General features: G+C 42.8%; 1 pseudogene; it reads left to right on the top strand.

Annotated features, from left to right (window-relative positions):
• Positions 1–13,312: 13,312 nt before the first annotated feature.
• Positions 13,313–15,917, top strand: LOC135575011 (general transcription factor II-I repeat domain-containing protein 2-like; annotated as a pseudogene).
• The last annotated feature ends 850 nt before the right edge of the window (positions 15,918–16,767 follow it).

Here is a 16,767-nt window from a genome sequence, read left to right as displayed (position 1 = left end):
CCAAGAAAATGAACACTTGTCACACTGGCCAATTTGCTATGTAGGGTGCATTGGCAACACAAGACCTAATCAGGGCTACTGAGACTCGTTAGCCAGGCAGAGGGGCCTTGGGGCTCTTCATGGCTCCTCACAGCTTTGTCTTGTGGCCTACAGCCAAGCCTCCCTCCCAGATGACTCGTGCTAGACTTCCTATCTCTTGTCTGGATGTCAGTGGTGTGTTACAGGATTCGTTTTTTTTCTCTCTTTTCGAGTTTTGTTCTGTTTGGGCATGGCGCTCACTCAACTAAATCATCCTCGTTGGGCAGGATGTGTTGCACCGGTCATCCTCGTTAGCCAGAAGGTGTTTCACTTGTGCTGGCCCAGCTGATATTTAAGAGCTGCTGGCTGCAGAAGCTGGGGTGCTTCTGTTGGCAAAAAATATGATAGGAGAGCAATACCTTTTGGTTAGCTCTTCCACTTTAAGTTGTCAGACAAAGCCTGTTTGGTTTGCCCCACTTTCTGTTTTCTCCCTATCCTAAGTTGCTGTCGGGTTTTCTTTTAGTTTGCCTTTTTTTGGGGGGCAAATGTTGTGGACATCCATGGTGGGTGTCTTTTAGGGCCCATTTTCTAGTTGCTTGTCAACTTTCTGTGGACACCCCCATTGGTGTCTTTCAGAAACCTTTAAAAACAAAACCTGTTACTTTGTTACTTCTGACATTTTGAGTTTGTCTTAGTGGCAACGTAACAGGTGATATTAGAAATCAAGTATCAAATACTAGGGTCAGTGTCTTTCGGTTGGAGTCCTACTTGCGCTGAACAAACAATGTGTCAATCCTACTTTCCCCTTTCCAGTGAAAATCGGCCATATTTATCACCATTGATATGATACAATAAAGGAAAAGTTATTCTAAGGAAATTGTTGATCAAAAACCATCCTGCTTCTTTTTGAATTGTGGTTAAGAGGTGACTTCGAGATGTAGACGTAAGGTAGTTGGAGTTGACTGTGCTCTCTCCTCTCTTCTCTAATCCCTCCAGGACGGTGGAGGAAGGTGTGAAGGTGTGTGTTATAAATAGCTTCACAGTGGGATTTGTTTGTGAAGGCCGAGTCGTAGAGACATAAAGATCTCTGGATGACAGAGAATGCCCCCCTGCCAGCGTTCTTTATACAAACTTGCACACGCAAACACAAGATTGAAGAGTAAAGTCACAAACAAGCCTCATTAGCAGAGAACCAGACCCACCAGTGGCTGGATGTTACAGTGAGATGGTTGAATGGTGCAGTTTGTTGCTTCCCTGGCTCTTCACTGAGACACATCACCAGGAAGAGAGCAAAACATCTGTGTCTGCACAGTCCAACTCTCCAATTACTCAGATCCCGCTCCCTGGAGAAATAAGTGGTTAAACTGTCAAACAAGTCTAAACTGTGATGCACTCGCCTGACCAATTCTTCAAAGTTTCACCTTTCCCAACAGAAACAACTTGTCAACTTCTGAGAATAAGTTGTGTTGTTATAGTAAAGTAATACCTCAACCATTAGTTGCCAACATACATGAACAGGAGCAATTAAAATAGCACTGTGTATAAAATTATCCAAGGTCTACAGGGTGGAAGGGTTGTAGTTGTACAGAAAAACCTGACTATGCAGAGAAGTCTGTGACACACAAAAAAGAGAGAGAAGAAAAAGCTAGATCGGAAGTCAAAGGGAAAAATAAAAGGAAAGGAGAGTCTAGCCCAACCAGAGCAGGAAAGAGCACATAACCTGTTCATGTCATGAGTGGATCCGTGGCAGCTAGATGCAGCTAGGTGCATCCATACAGACCTGAGAGTGCCCCAGGGCAGAGGATGCAGTGACACAGAGAGAGGATTGACTGCTCTGCTCGGAGCTGTCAAAACACCAGGTAGGCCACCATGTCAGGGACAGCTGGGTCGTCCCCGTGCTCCAGCCGCCCCACCTCTCACCACAGCCTTGACAGTGCCCATGGACCCCTGCCTTCACTACACGGTTCAGCACACAGGGCTTGTACACAGCCGCGTGGTGTCCCATGCCATGATGACACATATCAGGCGCAGAGAATTCTGTGTTCAAGGCCAGCCAGGCACCAGGGAGCCAGACAGACCGACGTGCCTCTCCTTTCCTGCTTCTGCAGTGGTCTCATAGCATGATACAGAGGGATATAACAGGGGACGAAAAGAGCAATGTCAGTAGGAACATCAGAAATCCTCCCTGTGGGACGATGGAGGGGATTTGCTCTGATCCTATCTGACTGGAATGTCTGAAAACTTGACCTCTGTCTCCCATGGCAACGGCCCAGCCGTAGGAGGGAGGGAGGGAGGGAACAGGTAATCTGTGTTTGAGGGTCACCAGGGACAAACAGACAGACATGCAGACAGAAAAACAGGCAAATGACATCAAACACAACTAGTCACAGACAGATGTGTGTGCTGCAGAATTAATCTATGATATTCCCACTTGAGAATAATGCTGTTTAGCCAAGACCAGATTTTTCCCATGACCTCATCTTTTTCCATTGTGGAATTATATGTCATCAAGGGAAGTTAGAGGGGTGACCTTGACCTGAGGATGCTTTTATTTTATTATGAACACAAACAAAACAGGGAATTGGCAAGGGCTTCATAGTGTGGAATAAAAACAGCCAGGGGTCCCGCCAAAGTGATCAAAATCAACTACATCCGGTCAAGCTGGAGCGCACCAAATTCAAATTACAAAAATGTTATATTAAACATTCATGATCATACAAGTGTCCTACATTACTAACTTCTTGTTAATCCAACCGCATTGTCATATTTCAAAAAGGCTTTATGGCGAAAGCATACCATGTCATTATCTTAGGACAGTGCCCCACACCAAAATACTTTTCCAAACCAGCACAGGCGTCACAAAAGTAACAAATAGCGATAACATAAATCACTTACCTTTGAAGATCTTCCTCTGTTTGCAATCCCAAGGGTCCCAGTTACACAACAAACGGTAGTTTTGTTCGATAAAGTCCTTCTTTATATCCCAAAAATGTCAGTTAAATTGGTGCGCTTGATTCAGTAATCCACTCTTTCAACATGCACGCAAACGAATTCAAAACGTTACCAGTAAAGTTCGTCCAAACAAGTCAAACGATGTTTCTAATTAATGCTTAGGTACTCTAATATCTAAATATACGATCAAATTTAAGATGGAGAAAATTATGTTCAATAGGGAAGATAAATCACGAAGAGCGCGCACCTCATTCACACGCGCAACAAGACTACATTTCTAATGAGAGACACCTTGGAAAAACTACAACTACTCGGTCATTTTTCAAAAAACAAGCATGAAACCCTTTCTAAAGACTGACAACTAGTGGAAGCCAAAGGAAATGCAATCTGGGAGCTATTTATTTGTATATCCCATAGACAAGCGTTGAAATGGACTGACCCCCAAAAAACATTTTCCGGATGGATTTCTCGGGTTTTCGCCTGCCATATCAGTTCTGTTATACTCACATTATTTTAACAGTTTTATTTTAACAGACATTATTTTAACAGTTTTAGAAACTTCAGAGGGTTTTCTATCCAATGCTACCATGCTATCATATGCATATCCTAGCTTCTGGACCTGAGTATCACACAGTTTACTTTGGGCACGTCATTCATCCGAACTTCCGAACACTGCAACCTAGCCCTACGTTAAATAAAAACATTTGGATACATTCAACAGTGTACTTAACATGTGCTCACTTTGTGTTTTGATGACTAGGTATTTGGATGTCCATTGCATTGTACTGTTCATGACTTGGCTGATATTGCCTACTGAATGTCTTGCCTCAAAAAGGAAATCCTTGATGTGTTGCATTCCAGAAGACTTAATTACTTGTACCCTGTAGCTCAGGGATGGGCAACTCCTTCACCCTCTAATGGTGGAGTTATCTGGCCTGAGATTTATAACATTACAGCTACACCCTTGGTGCCAAAACATCCCATCCATAAATCATGAATCCTATGACAAAGTGTACTGACACGTCTAGATATGAATAACATTAGCACATCTCAGTAGAATGCCTCCTTAGCCTCTGGTCAGAGTGACATATTCTTCTTCCTCATCTCGTAAAACCCCACCAACATCCCTGTGCTGTGATACGGTCCAGCAACATACCTAGGACCCTCACATACATAGGACCCTCACATTGCACAAGATTAAATTACACTGGTGTCTTAAATATATGACACCGCCAAAAGCTTATTTGCACTGTTTGGCCTTAGAGCAGGTTTCAGCAATGATTCATGGGAATGCTTTGCAGAGTAATGCCAGCGGCACAATGATAGATCTTGAGCTCCATACACTAAGGGCAGATTAAAAGAGACCTGCAGTCAAACATATGTTAATGTAGGTTAGGGACTGTGTGATGTCAACCCTGTAGAGTAGGAGGATTTAGATAAGTACCCCAGATCTCATACTAAGCACCTGCAGTGCGTCCATCTAGCTGCAGGGGGATGATTCTAATAAATCCAAAATTAGAAATCTATATTGATTTAGGCATAAGGCTGAGGTAAACATGTTATGAAACCAACAAGACTTAGAAATGGAAATACAAGAAGGGACGTGTGAGGATTAATGCTTATTTTATCAAACTGTGATAAGCAACCTTGTCCATGGATGGGAGAGGGGTGGCCAAACAACAACAACCCCTAGTCTCATCAAGAAAAGACAGAGGACAATGAGTGGAAGTCAGCCAGAGGGGAATCCCACACGGCCCTGAACAACTCATTACAATCCATGGAATCAATAGCTGGAATGTAAGCTGGAGTGGGAACAATGGATGGGGCCAGCTCACCGGTTTATTTCGGATCAGTCCTGTAAGCCAGTTTGACTTCCAACACTCTCCACCATCACCACCCCCACCAGCACCACCCCACTCCCATCCTGAACCCCTGTCCATCCATCCGCATGGCTGGTTAGGCTAGTAGATCAGGCCTCTTGTTATCTGGAGGATACAACTGGAGGAGAGAAGCACCCATGCACCCATTAACATTCCCCCTGCCAATCACTTTATGGTCCTCCTATGGAGGGCATCTTTCATGTAAACCTAATGCACCTACAAAGTTAGAAAATACATGGTTGAATATGGTTTGAATCATCTGTGTTGCCAGTTTTAATACAGTTCTTCAATCTACTGGTATGAACAACCCATTTGCTCTCCACAAAGGACATTCACCAATGCCCCTCAGGTGAAGACCCCATATCCATAGGCTGGGGGTCAGATTACACATAATTGAATCATTTTCCAACCATTCACTTTTAGTGGAAAGTGCCACGGGAAAGAGGGATCCCTATTGCAGTTAATCAACTGTAAAAATGTCTATCATTCTCATGTGTCTGTCTTTCTATCCATCTGCCTGGCTGGCTGGTAGTATTGTTTAGATGCTGTCCAGGTGCCTGTTTGCTGAGAATGGCCCTACTGCCCTCTCCAGTCACTAGCAGGTAAGACCTCCATGGCAGGGAGGAGAGGAAAGGAGAGAAGAGAGGGAAGAGGGGTGGCGAGGAGATGAGAGAAGAGAGGGAGGGGAATGTTTGTGGAGGCTGCTGTTGCTGCTAATTACCTTGCATGGCTCATTAGGCTGCACTATTCAAACAACAGAGAAAGAGAGAGCGAGAGATAGAGGAAGAGAGAGGGTGAAGAAAATAGCCCTCCATTCCTCCTCCTGCTCTCAATTGAGCTGTGAGCCAGCAGCAGCTACTGACTCCTCTACTGTCCTCAGCTAGTGTGTTCTGCCTCAGGTCAAGGCCAGGTCACACCCCCCCTTCTCAATGCTTTGCTTAAGAAAACACTCAAGTTTGTTAAACTCATGCTGCCTGTCAGGCCCACTGCTAGAAGTCTTACCTTGGTGACCTGCTCTGCCCATTACTCTGCACACTTTACAATCCACATCACAGTATTAAACTCAGAGAACACATCTCGGCGTAAGCACTTAAACGGTGCTGTACACAAATGCCGTGTCATCACCTTGTGCTTTGCAGGCGCCCATAAAAAGAGCCACCTTGCCAAGGGACTCACTGAATAAGTCTAGAGCATCATACTTCACGTCAATAATGTCCCTGTGAGCTACATGATGTACTTACTGTACTTTGGCAGTGGACGCTTCTCAAAAGGAGGCTGGGTCTATTGCTTTCCCATCCTCTGCCATGTTCTATAGCTGTCACCCTGTGAATGGGAGATTGTGAAAGCACCTTACTCCACTATGGTAGAAAATTGTAGCGATGAAAGCATTAAGAAGAAATATGCATTACCAATTATTGAACAGATACTAGAGACGAGAGTGTTGGATGTTCCTGGCACCTAGAAAGCCATGTACTCTTATCACTTTACTAGGAAATCCTGAATTATTGACCGTCTAGGTGAGAGGGAGCTATTAACAGAGGAGTAGCAGAGGAGGAAGAAAGAGAAAAGCTAAGCCGTAAAAGGCATCTCTAAGCCTTGGCAAGGGTTGCTCTGAATTAAGTGAAAAAAAGCCTCTAAAAGAAATTAGGGCGTATCGAGGGCGAAGTCTTCTTGGCAGCGTTCACGGTCAGGAGAGTTTATTAGTTGTATGATCCTCGTTCCCCTACAGGGCCTTATCTTTTAATTTTCCTCACTCCGGGTCACTGTGCAGGAGCCTGTGGATTGCCAAATAAAGAGAAAAGCTGGAGTACAGAGGAGAGAGAGAGGGCTCTTCACCGGGTTATTAAGAGGAGGACATTTTGAATTGACAGAGGACAGCAGGCTGAGGTACCCAAAAAGCAACAGTCTGTGAAGAACTTCAAAGAACAATTGGTAACGGATTCCCCTTCTCTTCCCTGCAAATAAAGAACAAATGTAGCAATTTCTCCAAGCCTGGCAGGGAGATGCTCTGTGTTGCATACTGTATGAATACATGATCAGGATGAATGGGGTGAGATGGCACTCTTCCAGCTTTGAACACAAATGAAACCATCCATACTCTATGTTTCTCACTAGGAAATTCAGAAAACACTGAATAGCTCCCACACTTTAGATTGGTAGGTTTAACCCCTGAAGATCTAATGAATTTTTAGTGGTCAGCTTTTCACACCCTATACATAAATCTGCAGGGTAGTGCAGTCCAATGTTTCACAGTAATGATTTCACTCAGATCCTTCTGAACTAATAGCCTCTGTGTCTGTTGTTGACGAGGGGAAGGATAAGTGTTGCATTGGGTCAGTCCAATTTTTTCTCTGAGGAACTGTATACCATGAACACATTGATTGAGGTGGGCGGTTCGTTTAAAAGCAGCAGACTAGGTCTCTGGTGTAGGCCGGCCCAACTAGCCCAAATATCAGTCATGAATACCAATGGAGAATCAAAGTCAGTGTTTCCCCTAGGATGTTTTTCAGCAGCAGCGGCAGAGTTAGCGGAGGGGGGCATATCTATACATCTTAAATGCATATAGGGGAAACACTGAAAGTATACTTTCTAAACCACATCCTCTGAGGGAACATATACTCTATTTCTCTTATCCAGGCCATTTCTCTACACGCAAATGGGGGTTTAGCCCCACAGTGGTTTAGCCTTACTCAATCTGCATTAATTGCACTGTAGAGTATACATGGCAGTGGTAACACAGCAGGGATTTCTTGACATTACTTTTGAACTCATTCAAGAAACTAGGTTAAACTTTTATCGCTAGCGTCTTTGCTCTCGATACACACAGATACAGGCCTATTTACCGGCCACTTTCTTCGAGTTTTTGAATGTTGAGACGTTCACTTCGGAGAGCCAGTCAGTCATCGTCATCGTTTTTGGATGGGGATGATGCATCGACACTGCATTCTATTCAGATGCCCTGACAACCCTACTCTCCCCGTCTCCTGAATGTCATGGAAATATTTAGCATACCATCTTTCATTTTGTCTCGACAGGACACGTCTATCTCCCCCTCTTCCTTCCATTTTTGGATTGGCAAGCGATGCGGGAGACGGGCTTCGGCGTTGAGCAAGCTGTAATTGAAAAGTGAAGAAAATAAATATTTTCAATCAGAATGTGAAGGCTAGGACTTATTGTGCTCCTGCCATGCAGGAAGATTCAACATGAAAATGTGCCCATTGGAAAACTAAGCACGTCACATTTCGCACCAGATAACTACACTAATATGCAGGGAAATCACCAAAGCCTGTCCCATTCTTTGTGGATACATCTTGAGATTTTTCTGTGTTCTTTCTCCCTTCTACACAACTACACAACATGAGCAAGAGCCAGTGCACACTGAGTGTACAAAACATTAGGAACACCTGCTATTTCCAAGACATAGACAGGTAAAAGTAAGATGGCGCTGTCAGACATGGCAGCTCTGCTTCTAGCTCCTAAGCAACGTTGAATTATTATGCATTTTTTTGTGTGTCATTTCTTACATTATTGGTCCAAAATGTTTTTTTTGTGTTATTACATACAGCCGGAAACAACTTTTGGGTATCAGAGCGATGGTAAGTCACCCGCATTACGACCAGAAATAAGACTTTCCCAAATTTGATCCTTTGTTCGTTACCCCCAGTGCAATTGAACTTACCCCAGATGCTGCTCCAAGACTTCACTGGCGGAGAAGAGGTATTCGAAGTGAACTACTAGTCCGACTCAGGAGACGTGCCAACCACCGCTTCCGAATATTTTAAAAGCTAATGTTCAGTCCTTGGACAATACATTAGATGAGCTCAGGGAGAGGATCATCTTCCAGAGACTGGGACTGTAACGTACTCTGTTACACAGAATCATGACTCTCTCCGGATATACTGTCCCCATCCAATCAGCCAGCTGGGTTCTCAGTACATTGCGCAGATAAGACATTCAAGTGTGTTAACCCTTGCAAGGCTGCCAGTCCAGAAGGTATCCCTATCCGCGTCCTCAGAGCATGCACAGTCCAGTTGGTTGGAGTGTTTACCGACATATTCAGTCTGTCCCTATCCCAGTCTGTTGTCCTCACCTGCTTCAAGATGTCCACCATTGCTCCTGTACCCAAGAAAGCAAAGGTAACAGAACTAAATGACTATCGCCCCGTAGCAGTCACTTCTGTCATCATGAAGTGCTTTGAGAGGCTAGTTAAGGATCATATCCCCTCCACCTTACCCGACACCCTAGACCCACTTCAATTTGCATACCGCCCAATAGATCCACTGATGATGCAATCGCCATTGAACTGCACACTGCCCTATCCCATCTGGACAAGAAGAATACCTATGTAAGAATACTGTTCATTGACTATAGCTCAGCAGTCAACACCATCCTACCCTGCAAGCTCATCATTAAGCTTTGGGCCCTAAGTCTGAACCCCGCCCTGTGCAACACAGTCCTGAACTTCCTGATGGGCCTCCCCCAGGTGGTGAAGGTAGGAAACAACACCTCCACTATGCTGAGCCTCAACACAGAGGCCCCACAAGGGTGCGTGCTCAGCTTCCTTCTGTACTTCCTGTTCAACAAGACAGTTGAGCTAACATATGCTAATGCAATTAGCATGAGATTGTAAGTAACAAGAAAGTTTCCCAGGACATAGACATATCTGATAATGGAAGAAAGCTTAAATTCTTGTTAATCTAACTCCACTGTCCAATTTAAGGTAGCTATTACAGTGAAAGAACAACATGCTATTGTTTGAGGAGAGTGCATAGTTTTGAACATGAAAAGTTATTAATAAACATAGTAGGCACATTTGGGCAGTCTTGATACAACATTTATAACAGAAGTGCAATGGTTCATTGGATCAGTCTAAAACATTGCACATACACTGCTGCCATTTAGTGGACAAAATCTAAATTGCACCTGGGCTGGAATAATACATTATGGCCTTTCTCTTGCATTTCAAAGATGGTACAAAAAATTACAAAAGAACGGATGGTTTATTCTTTGTATTATCTTTTACCAGATCTATTCTGTTATATTCTCCTACATTCCTTTCACATTTCCACAAAGTCCAAAATGTTTACTTTTAAATGGTACCAAGAATATGCATATCCTTGCTTCGGGGCCTGAGTTACAGGCAGTTAGATTTGGGTATTTCATTTTAGGTGAAAATTGAAAAAAAGGGCGTATCCTTAAGAGTTTTTATTAAGTGCCTTTAAACTGGGTAGGTGCAAGCGGCACCGGTGTGTCTCAAGAACTGCAATGCTGCTGGGTTTTTCACACTCAACAGTTTCCTGTGTGTATCAAGAATGGTCCACCACACAAAGGACATCCAGACAACTTTTTTATTTTACCTTTAATTAACTAGGCAAGTCAACTTGATACAATTGTGGGAATCATTGGAGTCAACATGGGCCAGCATCCCTTTGGGACGCTTTGACACCTTGTAGAGTCTATGCCCTGACAAATTTAGACTGCTCTGATGGCAAAGGGGATGCAACTCAATATTAGGTTGGTGTTCCTAATGTTTTGTACATTCAGTGTACGTTGTGCAGACTATCCAATTAACTATACGAAAAGGAGAACTCAATCAGTTACCTATTCACCCTCATACAAAGTGTTGCGTTCAATGGACATTTCTCAGATAAGAAAAATAACTTCTAGTCTACTCTAGCAACTGATAATCACAGTGGTGGAAGTAGCCAATCACTGACAGATACAGGTTCTAATTGTTTTCCTAAATAATTTGATGACCCATTGAATTTAAACATATATATACATTAGTTATATAGTCTTAGATACTAGCTACTAGTTAGGCATGTAGGTTAATTTTGTACTGTAGCGCATCTTCACCACAAATATTATGTAGCCTATGTGAAATGGAAAGAAGGATGTTCTTAGGATTAAGAATTATCCATTTTAAACTTCAATGTATTCAATTCTATTGAAAATAAACATTTGTCTCCCAGGGAGACAAAGAAAGGAAGATGAAAAAAAACATCAATTTACATATTTGTGCATCTTTTCACACTAAGGAGCTTAGAGCTAGGGATATGGCAGTGTTTAGAATAGATGCACACCGTTAAGAGGATGCCAGATTAAAGGGATGTGAGGTATTACATGTAAAAATACACCCAGGCCTTTGTGCAAGCAGGGCATTAAAAGGAACGCATGGTTACATAAATAACAGATCAATCTGCAGAACACAGCAGATGTTTAGTAAATCTTGTTAGCGGTGGGAGGGGGGGACTTTAGACCTCCTATTTTCACAACATCTCCCCTTCCACCCACTCATCCAAATCTCACCCCCTCAGTGGTGGTGAAAACCCTGTTCATCAGACCCACTTCCTCTCCATCTGTGGGGATATCTGCCTGGCAGCACACTCAGTTTATCTCAGCTCTCTAACACTGCTTTGGCACCATCTACTGGACTGTCAGGGAATAATTAAATAATTTAAAGCGTAGGCCTGGCTAAGTCTGATATGGCCAGGGTTTAGCAATGCATGATAAAGCCTTGATCAAAGTAAGGCGATGCTTACATCTGCAAGGGTAGTCAGCCATGGATGGCAGTGTGGAGACTCACAGGGCCAGCATGGAGGATTTGTACACTGCTGAGGACTGTGTTTGTTTCTGGAGGCTAGTATACTGAGACCAGATTTTAATCCTCACCAAACCTTGATTTGTCCTGGCATAGCTCTCTCTCTCTCTCTCTCTCTCTCTCTCTCTCTCTCTCTCTCTCTCTCTCTCTCTCTCTCTCTCTCTCGTCTCTCTCTCTCTCTATTTTCCCCAGTCTATCTTAAGCCCAAAAGCCCCAGCTCCAGTATCCATACTGTAGTGTAGCTTCAAAGCCCTGGGTAAACACACAGACCCCAAACCTATTGAACCAGCCATTGCACTTCACTTGTTATCATCATCATTACATTTTCTTCAGCCATAGTCATGACATTCATGATTCATCAATAATGCTTTGAGTATGACAATGACACTCACAATCGCCGACCTATGATGCTATTGTCTGATTGGCCAGTATGAATGCAAGCCCTGTGTGGCCAGAACAACATGACTAGGCCTATGTGAATGGGAAAATTATTGTCTCTGCTGACCCAGTCAATCAGTAAACAGAACCAAGGTGTTCTAAGGAAGGTCCAATAAACCTCCTTATTAAATGAGAAGAGAAAGCATTCTGATAACTTAAAGCATCCTGCACTATGTGTGTGAGGCACAAACTAGCATTTGCTGCAGGGTCGGGGGATGTTTGTAAAGGTATTGGAGGATGCTCTTATATTTGTTGCATATTAGGTTTTTGTTCATATGCATTTCGCTGTTATGCCAAATACGTACATGTAGCTTATACCCTAAACACACTATAAAACATTTCTCAATACTAAAATATCAAACTGTCATAAAACAATTTACCCGGCATGGATTTATTAGAGCCTCTTGGTTCTGTTTAATAATTGTTTGGGTCAGCAGAGAGAAAATTATATTGAATAATTATCTATCCCTAACACATGTTCCCGTGTCACACCTACAGGGCTGTATGACCAGAACACAACAACAACAAACAACCATGCTTCAGTCATATACTGTATAAACACAAGATGACCATGTTCATGTCCTGTGTCACACTAGTATATGGCAGAGCTCATTAACCAGCGGTCATGCCTGATGGAGGAGCTGCTTTATTGGAGCTCGCTATGGGTCTTAACGTTTTTACAATGTCAGAATTTAATAGATGTCAGCTTTACTGAAGGGGAAGCAGGAATAAATCATTGCCGCTTACGTGTTATCTGGTCTTTTATCTCAGCTTAAAGCACGTGTGAAGACCTGATCAAGGTCAATAAAGCTTTTTAGTGAGTTACAATAACAGGCAGCCATTCTCACCTCCTTTTAGGAAGCAGGGTCCAGTGATTGAGGACTGGTTGAAGTGCTGAATTTGACTGACTGAAACTGAAAGGATGATTCACAACTACAGTAGGCCTACTACCCACTTGACACTTCAGAGAGTGGCATATTCATATGAGAGCTAGTGTCTGTGCTTGTAAAGAAAACACCATATTTGCTGTCACTCTATTCCACTTCAGATTGTATGATTACATTATTGACGTCTAACGCTCCCCTAGTGAAACCACACATGAGAATGTTATGAATTGTCATAGTAGATATTTTCATAGTCAACAGCTATAATTACCCACACACATTTACACAGACAAATTGTTTCAAGCACAAAGTGAGAAAAACAGGTTCCTGTTAAACTTTTTAAAGGTGTTTGCATCCCGGTTACCATAAACATTGCACGTTTTGTGTTTTTAACGTTGGAAAACAACTCCTGAGCTGAATCAGAGCTTGTGACAACTGAACTCAACTCTCAAAATGGTTGCTTCTCGCTATGTTACACAATCAATGAGTTATTCTGGAAGACTGCCCTGAATTCAACAGTACCTCCAAGAGCACATATGTCAGAGTCAAGGCCCGCGGGCCACATCCGGCCCGCAAGAAGGTTTTTTACGGCCCCTGGGATGATCTTGATTTATTATTAGAACCGGCCCGCAGCAAGCCGGCAGCCCGCAGATCTTTTACACGCACCAATACTACATTTCCCACAATGCAAAGGTGACGCACCGAGCAGTAGGCTGCTTCATTTCAATATTTATTGGCACAGCAGTCGTCAGCATCACAGTAAAATTAACTTTCAGATACCCATCAAAAATGGCAAAACGGAAGGTGGATACTGAGAACCGGGGGTTTCAAACAAGGTGGGAGTCGGAGTATATGTTCACGAAGGTAGCTGGAAAACCTGTGTGTCTTCTGTGTGGAGAAAGTGTGGCGGTACTGAAAGAGTATAATCTGAGACGACATTATGAAACGAAACACGCGGACAAAAACAAGAATATGGACATGGAACAAAGGCTACAAAAGGCAGAGGAATTAAAACGAGGCCTCAAATCTCGACAGGCTCTGTTCAAAAAAGCCAAATCACAAAGCCAGGCTGCTGTCAAGGCCAGTTTTATTTTGGCAGAAGAGATCGCTAAATCAGCCCGGCCATTTACGGAGGGGGATTTCATCAAAAACTGCATGATTAAAGTTTGTGACGAAGTTTGCCCAGAAAAAGGCAACTCTTTTTAAATGTGAGTCTGAGCAGAAACACCATTGCCGAGAGAGTAGACCAGTTGTCCATCAATCTAAAAGAGCAGCTTGTGAAAAAGGGAAAAGATTTTATTGCATATTCCTTGGCTGTGGATGAGAGCACCGACATTTCTGACATTGCCCAGTTGTCAATTTTCATCCGCGGAGTGGACTCCAACCTAAGCGTGACAGAGGAGTTTTTGGCTTTACGTCCTATGCATGGCACAACTACGGGGCATGATTTGTATGAAGAGGTGTCAAGATGTGTAAATGAGATGGAGCTGCCTTGGGAAAAACTCGTGGGTTTGACAACCGACGGAGCACCTGCGATGTGTGGACACAGGAGCGGACTGGTGGCGAAGATACGGGAAAAGATGCAAGAGGAAAACGCGACAGGTGAGCTGACAGCTTATCATTGTATCATACACCAGGAAGCGTTGTGCGGTAAAGCCTTGAAAATGGAGCATGTAATGAGCATCATCACGCGCACAGTTAACTTTATCAGAGCCAAAGGTTTGAATCACCGCCAGTTCAAGGCATTTCTGACGGAGTTAGAAACGGAGCATGGTGATTTGCCTTATCACACAGAGGTGCGATGGCTAAGCCAGGGAAAGGTGCTTCAAAGATGTTTCGAGCTTCGTGAGGAGATTTGTCTGTTCTTGGACAGCAAAGGGAAAGACACAACACAACTCCGAGACGAAATGTTTCTGTGTGAAATGGCTTTTCTGTGTGACATTACGAGTCATCTGAATGCAATAAACTTGCAGCTGCAGGGTCGGGATCGTGTCATCTCTGATATGTACAGTACAGTGAAGGCATTTAAAACCAAACTGACTCTGTGGGAGACGCAGATGCGGAAAGAAAATTTGAGCCACTTTCCCAGCTGCCAGACCATGAAAGAGAAGCTCTCTACCAGTGCGTTCCCGAGCACACAGTTGGCTGATAAAATAGGTATGCTTGCCGCTGACTTTCGACGCCGATTTGCTGACTTTGAAGCACAAAAAGCAGGTTGGAACTGCTCGGTAACCCATTTGCTGTTGACGTGGAAAGCTCACCACCAAACCTCCAAATGGAGTTGATTGACCTCCAATGCAATGATGCACTGAGGGCAAAATATGCGGCAGTGGGTGCTGCGGAGTTCGCCCGTTTCATCCCCGGCACAATGCCCCAGCTGCGCATCCAGGCTGCTCAAACGTTGTCTATGTTTGGCAGCACATACCTGTGTGAACAACTGTTTTCTTTGATGAACCTGAACAAAACATCACACAGAAGTCGACTTACTGCTGAACACCTCCACTCAATTCTGAGGATTTCTTCAGCTCAGAGCCTTACCCCGAACATTGATGAACTTGTGGAAAAGATGGGACACCACCAAGTATCACCCTCAACCTCAAACAAGTGAACATTACTGTGCAATCACATATTTAGAGTTTTTACTCAGTTCAAGTTTAAAAGTTAAAATTTAATATTTGTTTTCACTGCATGTTACTTCTCCTTAAACAAAGTGTTGTTTTTGATTAATAGATTTTTGCACTTTATTTTTTTGTATTTCAATCCAATTATATTTTAAAAATATTTCAGTTGAGTGGATGATAGAAAATTGCTATTATTGTTTTTTCTTTGAAGTAAATTTAGCCCACTTTTGCTAAAATAGAAAATATAGTCTACTGATGGTGCCTTGAATACCGGTTTCTTTCATTTAATGTTCATGTTATGGGGATATTTATATAAAGGAAATTTGTCTTTTGTGTCTGTTGAAAATGAAAGATTACTGACAGAGCCATAAGAAAATATTGCTTTATTTATCTGATCATATTGTAATATATTTGTTAGGTTTTCAGTAGGTTCAATTAGGTTCACTAGACTATATGCGTCATTTAAAAAATTTTCAATGAACATTCGAACAGTCCGGCCCTCGTCTTGTAGCTGATTTTTTTATTTGGCCCTCCGTCCATTTGACTTTGACACCCCTGTCCAAGAGAATAAACATACGTTTTCTGATGGTGCTATTCCTTAGTTGTATGCAAGAGGCAGTGCATTCCCTGGATCAGTCAGCCCAAACTGGCACTATTAATTCAGCACAACACATCCCTTATCACGCTCTCATCTCCATCTTATCTGTGAATGAGGGGAAGAGAGAGAGAGGGAAATTGCTGGGTGATTTTGTCGAGAACTCTGTGGGAAAACAATGTAAACGTTGATTGAACACTGTGGAGATTATCTGAGGCTTGTTGTTTATTTCTGTTAGCGGGATCTCAGTCCTGAGAATGAAAAAACTAACGGGATCGATATGACAACAGCCAGTGAAAGTGCAGGGTGCCAAATTCAAAACAACAGAAATCCCGTAATTACAATTCTTCTTTCACACCATTTTAAAGATACACTTCTTGTTAATCCCACCACAGTGTCCGATTTCAAATAGGCTTTACGGGTCAAAACATCTGAAATATAGATAAAGTAAATCACTAACCTTTGATCTTCATCAGATGACACTCATAGGACTTCATGTTACACAATACATATATGTTTTGTTCAATAGAGTTCATATTTATATCAAAGAATCGCAGTATACATTGGCGCGTTATGTTCAGTAGTTCCAAAAACATCCGGGTGATTTTGCAGAGAGCCACATCAATTTACAGAAATACTCATTATAAATGTTGATGAAAAGTGTTATGCATGGAACTTTAGATATACTTCTCCTTAATGTGTCAGATTTAAAAAAACTTTACGGAAAAAGCAAACCATGCTATAATCTGAGTACGGCGCTCAGAGACCAAACAAGCCA

The sequence above is a fragment of the Oncorhynchus nerka genome, linkage group LG14, assembly GCF_034236695.1.
Source record: "Oncorhynchus nerka isolate Pitt River linkage group LG14, Oner_Uvic_2.0, whole genome shotgun sequence".
Lineage (NCBI taxonomy): Eukaryota > Metazoa > Chordata > Actinopteri > Salmoniformes > Salmonidae > Oncorhynchus > Oncorhynchus nerka.
Note: the sequence above shows the minus strand (reverse complement) of the source record. Positions and strands in the feature narration are given on the sequence as shown.